This window comes from Theobroma cacao, chromosome 3 (assembly GCF_000208745.1).
Source record: "Theobroma cacao cultivar B97-61/B2 chromosome 3, Criollo_cocoa_genome_V2, whole genome shotgun sequence".
NCBI classification, from domain to species: Eukaryota; Viridiplantae; Streptophyta; class Magnoliopsida; order Malvales; family Malvaceae; genus Theobroma; species Theobroma cacao.
The window spans coordinates 6,566,989-6,580,253 of record NC_030852.1 but is presented as its reverse complement, the minus strand read 5'-3'; the positions used below and the strand labels follow the sequence as shown (position 1 = coordinate 6,580,253).

The window sequence follows — 13,265 nt, the reverse complement described above, 5'->3', positions numbered from 1 at the left end:
TTTATGCCCTTTTGACTAGAACCCTTGTATTCTTTCACTCTCTCACTTCAAAACCCTTGATAAATCTTATTTCCATACTTTCTCTCACTAGTTGGGCATTCTAGAGAGAGAAAGAGAGAATTACTCCATTTGTTTGGAAGCTATTAGAAGAGAATTCAACTACAAAAAAACCCTAGGGTGATTGATGAACTAAGCTTTGTTTTTAGCTATAGATAATGGCTAGTAATTAGGACTATGAGTTGTTTTATTTTTGAGGATGTTCATTTATTTTATAGTGATTAAGATAGTGAACATAGATAGCCATTTAAAGTGGCAATTGAAAGCTTGTTAAGGGATAGCTTTTAGGGTTTATAAGTATGAATTAACATTATGGTAATGTTAATTTGACGGTAGGTTCTAACGAAGCCCCATCACCCCAATTGGATCATTAGGGGAATTAAAGTCAGCTAAAGGCTCAACAATATACCGGTGAATGAACTGCCTTCAAAACTTGTTTTGGAAAATATAATGTATTTGCCACACATTTGAATGAATTATCAAGTTTTTCATAAAAACAAGTGCCTTGGGAACAAGCTTTTGCTCAATGGTTTTATGTTGTGATATGTGATTGCTATGGCTTCATGCACTATTGCATTATGATGATATATATATATATATGTGTGTGTGTGTGTGTGTGTGTGTGTGTGTGTGTGTGTGTGTGTTGTGCATGATGATTGATATTGTGTATGATGACTGTAACCGTGTGTATGCACATGTGGGGGGATGCACATGCCGGTGATGATGGTGGTGTGAGAGATGAATGATGATAGTGCTCATGTGCATGATGTGGGGGGATGTACACGATGGCACTGATTGTGCACGATGTGGGGGGATGCACACGATGGCGCCGGTTATGTGCACAATGTGGGAGGACGTACATGAGCTGGGTGTGATTATGATGATATTCATGTTTATCTATGTAATTATGCATATCTATACTTATGAAATGAAAGCTCATGAATATGATATATGATTGACATATATGTGAAATTGATACATTGCACTTTGGGAATTTTCATGAGTTTTATGTTGATTTTGTTGGTTTAGTAGGATGGCCCTTTTGTTGAGTGGAGGAAAAATGTTTCTCTTGTTGCTCTGTTTCGCTGCAGCGAAATTCATTCTCGCTACAGCGAGAAACTCTCGGGTTTGAGGGCCTTCACCAGAACTGGTTCTCGCTATAACGAGAAACTTTTTGTCCATTTTGCTAACTTGTGAGTTTTTGCCATATTTTCGATTTCTTTGGTACCATAGTTGAGCATGGATTTTTGTAAAGTGATTTACTCATGTGGGGTTTACATTAGGGGTTTAAAGGAGCTAAAACAATTGCATGGTTTTGAGAAAATGAATGCATCATGATTTCAATAAACATTCCTTATGGTATGCTTGTTCCCTTCTTGTTCACTCACTGAATATTGTACTCACGTTTTATAAAAATTCATGTTTTCAGATCAGGTGACTGTTGGACCCTAGATCGAGGAGTCCCCATAGTGCATCTCCTGGGTATGTGTCTGGCATTCGATAGTAATCCATTTTATTGTAAATGTCTCCGCTGGAAGTCATGGGTCATTTTGTATTGTGAATACAATCTAACAATGTGAATATGTGTATGCAATGTAAATTGCTAAATACATGACTGGTATAATGCATGTATATTATTATTGATAATGCCATTGTGTTTTGGCTATGTTCACACCCGAAAAAAGGTGTGTGTGTATGCATGATATGATAAATTTGTTAAGCAAAAGTAAATAAATAGGCCTACTTGGGCTTAGTGAGCTATGCTCATTGAGCTCATGCATCGGTCATGGCCCGAGAAATTGGGTCATGACATATTTATACCAGCAATACATATATTGTATAATAATAATTTTAAAATGTTTTGAATACTAACACAATGAATTATAAACATGTTTTAAAATTAATACACATAAACTTGTGTTCATGTATATTTATTTGTTTTAATTCATTATTAAGAAGATAGAAATAAAGATTTTGACTGCGTGAAGAAGGTTAGAGTGGATTTAGCAGTGATTTTCAAAATGTGAGAAAAAAAATTTGAATATAAACATCCATATTCTAGAAAAAAAGAAATGACGAAAATGTTAAGATTTTAAATGTTATGTATATGTGAATGTTTGCTCCATTGAGCTAGATCACCACATATCCACAAAAAAATTTTCTCCTCAATGTGGTATTATAAAAAGAATTTAGGAAAGCATTGAATTCATGAAATGAAGATAACTAACAATATAAAAGTTTCATTATTTACTTACGTTGGCAACGATGTCTTTTCATCATGTTGAGTGCACCAATACTTTTCAGCACAAAATCGTAAGGCTAACCCATATTTGTTACATGAATTGTAAAACCATCAATTGCTGCAATCAATATCAGTAATTATTGCACGTATCTTGTATTTGATGTTCTACAATATATGTTTATTTTTAGCATGTTTGAGTTTAAGATTTTGTTTCAAAAATCGTTTGTTCAAGTTTGCTTTTACCTGGGTTTTGGTTAGGTCAACTGCATTAATAGCTGCAATGGTTGATTCCTCAAAGTTGTTATTGTTTCCAATTTGTGGATGTGAGTCCATTTTCATGTTTATGATTGGCACATTAAATGGTTTTTCTTGATATCTGTGAGTTAAAAGATTTGTGAGTTGATATTTTATATTTGAATTACCATTTATAGTTATAATATTGATATTACCTCTATTTAAATACTGCAGTTTCAGATATATCTGGATCAAAATATATCTTGGTGGCCGAACTGAATGCAAGGTAAAGGGTGTCTATAAGAGTAGCAAAGAGTTATAAAAAAAAATGACAAATACTAAACAATATAACTAATAGCAATATTCTTATTCATGTATTTCTTCACTATTGTTGCAGCCAAGACAATAACAGGACTGATCACTTCATCAAGAAGGTGGTCTTCACTTATGTCTTCAGCTTTATCAGCGCATAAAACAACTTTTAAATTGTTGCCATTGTATATAAAAATACCAAGTATAAGATTGGATGTCGAAATTTATTCGCCCACAAGATCAAATGCGTTTATCACTTTTTCTTTTTTTACTAGAGATCTTCAATGTAAAGGTCACGTTTTCTAATGTCATATATTTTGTTATACAAGCGAACCTTTGCAATATTGGTCATCGATTTTAAAGCCCCAATAAAATCTGTGAGGTTTTCAAACATCATTTTAATTAGGTTTGGTGACTATTTGTAGTGTCAATAATGAAATATGCTATAAAAATTATGCTTTAGCAATTTAGGAAATAATTGAGTTGGCCATACCTATCAAGACAACATCATATCGGATCTTTGCATTGAGTTGATTAAATGATGCAAAAGTAAAATATGATGAAGGAAATGGGGCCAAATCTTCATGAAGCTCTTGGATTTGGGTGTTCCTTGTAAAGATCCCAATTATATTTGAAAGAATGGCGTTAAAATTGGACTTTTTATCACTTATTTGAAACTTGCTGATTTGATATAAGGATCCTTTCTTTCAATTGAAGTCGAAATTGTGGCATGTCCGGGGTTCTCACCATAAAATGCAACGTATTTCTCTGCTGAATAAAGAATTGAAAATGTTATTACCAATTGGGAACTCCAAGAATGCAAAATATAGTTTTAATATTAAAATTATTTTTCAATAGTCAACCATACAAAGATAGAAGCAAAATTCTATTATCTTGACATGTGAAGTACCTAAAATTTGAAATGAAACAAAAATCTATGTTTTGTTAATATTTAAATAGAGAGAAATTAGTGTTTCATTAATATCTTGGAATTCTGCCCACCAAATGAAAATGTAAATCAATTTAGATTAATATAGGTTCGAGGAACTAAAAATATATATCGTATCAAAACAATTGTATGATTCCATACAAAAGAATAACAATCCATCATAACTTGTCGACTAACCAACCGGGCTGTATTCTGCCTTATTTATAATATAAAGAAAGTTCAAAGTTTATATGGTAATTATTTACATTCTCTTATCATTGTAATAGTAACTAATAATAAAAAAGAATATCTTCAAGATTTCTATTTAATAAGTTTAGTGTCGTAACATGTCATGGTTAAGTGTTTAAGGAAAAATTGGAGTAGATGGTAACTTGAAATTATGTTTATTAATATTTTGGATTAGGTATTTAGTTGGCACCAATTAACCTTGATATTTTATAACAGTAGAGAATGAAAAAAATTAAATATTTCTTTGCTAGCATGTTTATTTAATTATAAGTAATAATTACAAAAGCAATATCAATTGGATTGTTATTTATACAATTGTAGAATGCTTTTTCCTAATTGAGAAATGGCCAAACTATTTGTAATATATTTCAAAGGAAACTCTGTTAGGATATGGTGTTATATATATATATATATATAAAATTCTATACAGGGTTGGGTTTAATACTTAGAGAATGGTATTTAATTTTCAAAGAAAAATCACATTTAATCATTAAAAAAAATGTGTACCTGCGCATCATTTGCTAAGAAATCAAGGTTGAGGAGTGTGTCTGGACGATTTGGATCAATTGATTCTCATGGATGAACAATCCTTACTTTGACTGATGTAGCTGGTTGAAAAGATCGTAGGTCAGATAGAAATTGATCCGCTATTGTTATCCTGTATTGATAGCAAATAGGTTATGCATTTTAAATTAAATAGATATTTAAGAGTAAAATGTTTATGTTATACTATATGTATAATTAGTAAATAAGCACAAATTAAAGCAATTATAAGACAGAAGTTGAAAATAGAATAAGTTGGAGAAACAGATCTCTATGCAATAATATGGGTTGAAATGCATATAATAAATGACGGTTGGAACAAAACAGGCATTATGTAATAAGTGTCCTCCCCCCCCCCCCAAAAAAAATAAAAATAAAAAGGGAGGTAGTATGGAATAATATGCAATTTTGAATAAGTTTTGATGAATTTAAGTAACAAAAAAATATTAAACAAATATATCTAGCAGTCAGAAGATGTTGATCTAAACCTTAATGCAAATTATCTAATATTTTCCTGTATACTATATTTTTTGTTTGAGTAATTGGTTGACCATTTTTGTCAGTGATTAAAATTTGTAATCCTTTTCGAGATGTGACTCTAGAGAGAGCAACATATAGTTGATCATGAGTGAAAACAAGTTTAGGTAAATACAAATCAATTTTTTCTAGGGTTTGCCCTTGACTTTTGTTAATTGTCATACCATAGCATAACCCCACTGGGAATTGTTTTCTTGTGAAAACGAATGGTCATTTATGATTTTTCATAATTAAGAGTATTTGCAGTATAAATTTTTTTTTGTTTCTTTCAGAATTGAAAATGGTTTTTCCTTCTATGACATTTGGAGCTAATTATGTGATAATAAGCCTAGTACCATTGCATCAACCAAAATTTTGGTCTATATTCCTTAATAACATGATAATTGCTCCAACTTTTAGATGAAATAGATGATCTGGAATTCCAAAAAATTTAAGAGAGTTAAGAAATTCTGTTGGATAGAGTAGTTGATGATCTAATATTTTATCGCTGGCTTGTGAAATTGAGTCACTACTAAAGTATGTTTTTGTCATTCCTAGTATCAAATCAAGTGCATGTGCATTTATTATATCAACTGTTTCATTATAAGGTGTGACTATAGCTCTTTGTCTGAGATATTCAGGGTTTGTATAGTATTTGTCGAATCTATCATAAACAGTGGAGATCATGTCTTGAATGGGGTCATTCATAAGTGGAACTAACAAATTCGTTGGTAACGGTATATAATTTGAGTCACCATCGTTTTCCATAGCCAAATATTCTAAATTTCCATCACCAAGATTTAGCAACCATTGTGCAAACCCTTCAATTTCTTTCTTGGATTCCTCATCAAGGTTATCCCTTAGTAGTTTCATGTTAGTTTTAAGATTAAAAATCTTGCATTTGTGCCATAATGGTGATTGATTATTGTAGCGTTAAAATATCTGTTTTGTTTCTAAACTCAACAAGAGGAAGAATTTGTCTAAAATCACCTCCTAGTAGAATAGTTTTTCCTCCAAAGGGTTTGTTTAGTACTTGAATAGAATCATGATCAAGTAAATCTCTTAAAGTTTTGTCTAAAGCTTCAAAGCAATATCTATGTACCATACATGCTTCATCCCACACTATTAAGCTACTTGCTTGAACTAACCTAGCAAGTTGTGTTCCTTTTTTTATTTGACACGTGGAGTACTCATTGATATTGAAAGGTATTTTAAACCTTGACTGAGCTATTTTGCCACCTAGCAATAATAATGATGCAATACCAGATGATGCAACAGCCAAAACAATTGTTCCTGTTGATCTTATTCCAGATATGATTGTATTCCATAAGTAAGTCTTACTTGTTCCTCCATGTCTATATACAAAGATCATTTTTCCTTCTTCATTGTCTATTGATTGTTTAACACATTGATAAATTTGCATTTGTTTAGGGTTTAAGTTTGAAAGCAATTTTAAGTGTAGTTGTTGGAGATCTATCAAGTCATAGTTAATTTCTACATGTATCAACCTATTTTTTTCATGGTAAAGATTTTGTTGATTAGGCATAGGTAATTTAAATTCAGATAAAGAGATACAATTTTTGTTGAATAGGTCTTCGAAAGCTATCAAAACATAATTTTTTAGATCATTATTTGGAATTGTATATTGCATTGATCCAAAAACGTGTTTTAATCTATGTTCAATATCTTCTAAAAATAATCTCCAATTACTTTCCCATAAGGCTAATGGATTTGCTACTTGGCAAAACGTGACAATGGTTACAAATAATTATCTTAATTGTTGACTCGAAGCCCATTGTGAAGCTTGAATTAATGCATCATGCCATTCTCGATCATTTTCTAATAATCCAAGCACCTTACATGTTTCTTGGAAGGTTTGATAAGTAACGCCATCAATTGTTCTGATATATTCATAGCTAGCTGCTCCTTTTACTACATTCAATAACATTCGTAGGAAATTCAATTCTCCTGCTACTGGATGTACATGCCTATACATCTTCTTTTCTCCCTTTTCTTCCATTTTGTTTCTTGTTGATGCCAAACATATTTAGTACGATAGTTTGCATAAAGTAAATGCCTACCATTTTGATCATTTTGATTTGCAACCATCCATTTAGTAAAGGTCGTTTTATTGATATCTAACCTATGCATGACTCTAGATAAATTTTCATTATCATGGAAGTTAATTTTTTTTTGTTCTGGTAAATGTATGGCTAATCTTTGAATTGTTGGTTCTTGATGGTGTATCAGAAAACCAAAGAGTCTTCAGCATGCTTCGTATACTAATAAATATCTACAATCTAAATTTTTTTTATTTCATCTATTTGAATAGATATTTGTTGTTCATTTTGATCAATGTTTGAGTTTAAATTTTCTAGGATAACTTGTGCTCGATCTGGTTCTTTATTGATGTATTTGAATAAGTATTTAATGGCTTTAGATTGACCACAAATTTCAACATTAATGTGAGCTTGATATTTGAATGCAAGATCAACATTATGAGGTACTACATATTTATCATCTAATTCAATAACATTTTTTATAACTGTATTATAAGATATATTTCTTCTCCAATATATTGGGAAACTATCTTTATTAATAACAGTGCTTGTTTAGAAATTTTTTGGAACGTATTTGGAACAATGCCCTTTGGTCATGCATGGAGAGTTTGGTCGTGATGAGCCACATGGTCTATGGACCATAAAATTTGCTATAGCTTGATATGCTATTGGATTGACGTCTTTGTTTGGCAGTTCAGTTGATATCATCTTATTTATTTCTTTTAAGGATGAGAATTTGTCATCACGATGTAGCCAAAGAAAAATATGGACATGTGGTAATCCTTATTTTTAAAACTCAATGGTGTAAGTCACTGAATCATATAGGATGAAAACTTTTGTATTAGTCCATGAAAAGTATGATTTTATTGTTTCATTTAAAGTGATAAATATTCATTATGTTTAATTGACATACCGGTTGTAGTATGACCAAAGTGTCTGTTCTTCATTAGATCTTCCATTAAATAGTAGAGTTTTATTTGAAAGACTCTCGTAGTTATATCAGGTTTATCTTTTGGTCTTTGATGTGGAATCAAACTTAGTGCATCTTGAATTTCTTTCCATTTAGTATTACATGTGAATGTGATAAATAGGTCAGGACAACCATAATACCTACAAATTGCCATTGCATCTTGGTAATTTTGTAATAAATATTGTGGGTTTCCAGTGAAACTTGTAGGTAATACTATACGTTTTCCTTTAGTGGTCGCATTGTTTTCACCTTTTGCAAATGCGTCTTTTAAGCCTTTATATAATAATCTTTCCTCTTCTACAGCTGTAAATGTGTCAACTATAAATTGTTGAAAAAGCCTACCACCTTTTAACAACGTATTTTTAACAATTGATCGTTGGTGAATTATATGGGTATAATATTATCGCATAGTTACTTTTTGGTGTTGTGGTTTTTTTCTTATCAGTGGATGAACATAATTTATAATAACTGTAAACCCATCTTCACCATAAAGGGAAAAAAGAGGGTATTGCATAGCTATAAAAGAACAGTGCAATTCATTTATTTGTTTAAGTCCTTCATTGATATGGTCAACTATGATATCTCAATGGCCATCATATTCTCCTAAATCATTAACTATTAACCCAGCAATTTCAAAAGCAGTTGGCAATCGATAATTTGGTTCAGAGTTATTACGAGATCCTAAAAGTCTTAATTGAAGAGGTGTTGAATCTAATATTGTTAGTCTATCTCTAGTCATCCTAAAAATTTTAACAATCTGATTATTTTCATAAAGCATTTTTAATAAACTTTCCACTATAGATTTGTCAATAGATTTGTTGTTCTCATCATTAGAGAAAATGTTTGGTCTATTTGAGATTTCATTGTCAGTATTGCAAACATATAGGTGAGCAAATTTTGGTTTGTTACCAATTGTAGGAAGAAGAAAACCCATTTTATGATGAAGTTGTCCATTAATTTTAAAAGTGTAAGGGCTTGGCCTATTATTGATTGAATTATCTATTTTACCTCCTAATGATGTAAATTGGAACATACTATCATACATTCTTATATTATCTTTAAATTTCATTCTTGTTTGATTTGTGTCGTTACTAAGCAACTGATCTAGGAAAAGAAGGTGTTTGTTTAAACAGAAATATTTTAATAATTCCTTCTTAACAACAAAGACAAAAGTCGGATTTCTAGTTCCTTTTGATATGTTAGTTCTTTCTTCATACCACATATGAGCAGAGCAAAAACGACAAATATAATCAGGTCCTCCGAAGCAAGAAGTTACGAAGCAATTCCTTAATAAATTGATTAAAAACAATAATAAGTATTAGTTAATGATAATATCGAAACAACGTTTTAAATAAGTGGGTACATTTTTATTAATATTGTTTGACTTACGTAAATGTATAGAAGTGGTTCTTTCAGATGATAATTGAAGGCATGACGTATGGTTATTGGATTGATAATCAACGTCTTCTATGTGACCTTTATAATTTTGGTTAAAGAAAAATTAAATCATAAATTGTTTGTATAGTTTTACATGTTATGGAAAAAAAGAAAGAAAACAATGCTAGTATTGTGTAGGGAGATTTTAAGAAAGATAAGTTTACCATTAAGATCAGCATCGACGACATCTAACGACCCAGGAATAGAAAATGCAAAATCAAAAGGCTGATGGATTCTACACAAATCATTAATTATAACTAAAGTATTTTGTTGGGAAAAATAACTCGAGGTAGATGAAAGAGAAGATGTGCAATTAAATTTTCTTTTTATGTAAGAAGTATTTGCTGAACCATCTTAGCAATAGCTGTAAGAGGTTCAACTCGAATTGTTTACAATTCTTCGTGAGCATTTGTAGTAGAATGGAGAATTACATGTCCTCTTATAGGCACATAGATACATCGGGTTAGGGGGACATTATTCGTGTTGTTATGTCGGGGAGGAAATTCTCCTTTAATCTGGAATGAGTAATTGTCACCTTCAGATATAACAGGATTAGAACTTACATAATTCTTTATCTTGCTTAATCTTTTAGCTCTCAATAATTTGATCCTGTTACATCTATTTTGTTTATTACAAATATTTTTATCCATAAAGACAAACTTAGTACTACAAAAGAAAGATCTAACAAAAAACTTAAAAAATTAATAACATAAAAAGAAACAATACAACCTAGACAAAAAAAAAAACAAATAAAGGGAGTGAGAACAAAAAGATACAAAAATAAGAAGGTGAAGTAAGGTTGAAAGCTTTACAGTGCTCAATTGCTAGTTGATGTGATATTCAATGAAAAAAAACTGCAAAACACTGTAGAACAAAATAACATGTATACGTTAGACAAACAAGTGAGAAAACGCTATGTGAGTAATGTAATATCTAACAATAAGAACATAAGAAAAAATTTGAATGTCATTTTTATAATTAGAAAATTGAAAATATTGAAAAAAGTTCAAGATTGCATAAATTCTATCTAAAAAATTTGTACATCTAAAAGTAGTAGATAAGCAAAGATGACATTCAATCTTTTATGTGAATTTCTACAAATATAAAATACTTGTGATAAATCATATTTATATTTTAGACATTGATATATTAGCATATATAAGTTGTATATTTTAGACATTGATAAATTAGCATATATAAGTTGTTGTTTAGATTTTTTTTCTTCCATTTTTAGAGTCATAAACATCTAAGTCATGTTAAAATTTTTTTTGTATACATATATTATTAATGTTGGCATTATAGTTTTCATAATTAAATATACAAATAATGCAATGACACCAGTATTACGTAAATGAAGTGAGCCATATTAAATAAACAACTTTTCATGAAAAAACAGAATATATATATTTGAAAAAAAGAGCATACATCTTTTGACAATCAATTACATATATAATTAGAAGGAAAAAGAAATTGTCAAATAATGAATAAAAAATAAACAAAAAATGAACAATTAATGTTGTTGACCATAATTTTTTTTAAAAAAATGACTCAAAATAATTACAGGTGGTTTGCTAAGCAAAGTAGATAAATATATTAAACAAATTAAATAAAAAAGATGTTATAAAAAAAGGTTGACTATACATACCTACTAGTCTTGCAAACACAATGTTGCGAAGATCTTTAAAATTTTCACAATCAACCACCCTTTTAGTCTACAAAAAGAGTAAAGAGCAGAAATAATTGTATGGCAAAAGAAATTAAAAAATCCTAATAATTTTATTTTTCTACTAAAAAAAACTTATCATGAAAACAATAATAAATGGTATAAATTGTGATTGCAAAAATTACGTAAAGCAAAGCATATAAACAAATAAAAAATAATAAATAGAAACATAGTACGAAAGACCATTACTAACACACAGGAACAACCTCTGTTAATTTTAAGCAATGTAGTGCTCAAAATTTTGTTGAACCAACAATCTTTTACAGTTCACACAAATGGTAAAGAATAAAAATTATATGCAATTCAAATGTGTAATTGTAATAGATATGTAAGTATTTAATAGAAATCCAACAATTAACTTTTTGAAAAGCTAAAGGTCAGCAAGGGTATACATTTTATAAATTCATGGTTAGTTTATTTGAGAATGAGAAGATAAAAAAATTAATTCCCTTTTTTGAGGGTTTCAAATTTATAAGTTCACGTCTGTGGTTTAGTTACTTGTAGTGATTTTTTTAAAACAATAATTGTAGCAAATAGACTTGTATAAGACATTGGATTTTTGTTCTAACTTGGTTTTTTGGGTGTATAGTAGGTTGAATTTTTGTACAGGGGACTATTAAGACAAAATGTTATTCTAGTTGTAATACCGAGTTTGTACTGTCCATTGTTGAGGTGAAGAGTTTATTATGTATCTTTCTTTCGGTAGACATTTTTTGTCAAGACCCAAATTCCGGGCCATGACCGGCGCATGGGCCCAATGGACGTAGTCCACTAAGCCTAAGCAAGCCTATTAATATAACCTTTTCACCATTCCATTAAAAGTTGCTAAGTCACATTTTATAACTTTGAATCAAAATAATACTAAACATTGTCATCTCATAATGGCATACCAATCAAGTGTACATTGTCTACAACATGTATCTTAATAATTTACATCAAGTTTGTCTATACATCTAAAAAAGAAGACTCGATTTCCAGCGAAAAGACCCGAGTGATGTACGGCTATTGAATGCCGAGATACCTACTAAGGAAACGAATCTACAAGGGCACCTTGATCTAGTTACCGGCCGCCTCTTGATCTGAAAACATGAAGTTGAAAATTGTGAGTATAAACCTAGTGAATGAACAAGAAAGGGAACAAGCATACAATAAGGAGTGTTTAACGAAATCATGATGCATTCATTTTTTTAAAACAATGCAATTTATTTTAGTTCTTATTAAAACCCTTCATGTAAACTCCACATGAGTAAATCACTTTATGAAAAGGGTCCATGCTCAACAAAGGATTTGGAGAGTGAAAACTTTAATAGCATTCATGCCAATCAGGTCAAATAAACGACGGGTACTTGCTGCAGCGGAAAGGCATTCTCGTTTTAGCGTAGCCGCAATGAGAATGAATTTTTGTTGCAACGACACTTAACTTAAATTATCAACTAGCCGAGAGTTTTTTAACTGGTCGAGGGTTTCTCACCAAACCTCTTCATTTTAAACTTAATTCATTAATTCCTTAATGTTGGAAGTCCATGCTCAACTATGATACTAAAGAAATGGAAAATAGGGTAGCAACCAAACCAAATGAGGAGCAAAACAAAAAGTTTTTTGCTGTAGTGAGATTCAATCTCGCTGCAGCGAAATTTTTGGTCTCAAAACAGAAAGTTTCTCGCTGCAGCGAGAAGCTATAGTAACATTCTTGCTGCAGCGGAAAGGCATTCTCGCTGTAGTGAGATTTTTGGTTAGCCTTACCCCTCCAACCCAAGAGTTTCTCGCTGAATCTCGCTACAGCGAGAAACAGTGCACCAGCAAAAATTCCCCCTTTCCTCAAGCAAAGGCCACCCTGTTCACATGACCAACACAACATGAAACTCATATAATTTCCCAAAGTTTAACATGTTAAATTTCACATACATTTTAACCATATACATATTCATGAACTTTCTATAACACACATATCTATACATGTATATATATATATATATATATATATATATATATAT

At 30.6% G+C, this 13,265-nt stretch overlaps 1 long non-coding RNA gene across 2 annotated transcripts in view; it reads right to left on the bottom strand.

The window, feature by feature from the left end:
* Positions 1-13,265, bottom strand: part of LOC108661254 — an 18,868-nt gene that overhangs the window by 3,347 nt on the left and 2,256 nt on the right. Inside the window, exon 3 of one of the 2 annotated variants that reach the window (XR_001927003.1) lies at positions 12,184-12,350. The exons of the other annotated variant lie outside the window; for it this stretch is intronic. This is a non-coding gene — a long non-coding RNA (uncharacterized LOC108661254). Of the gene's footprint in view, positions 1-12,183; positions 12,351-13,265 lie in introns of those variants that run through there. 2 annotated transcript variants of the gene reach the window in all.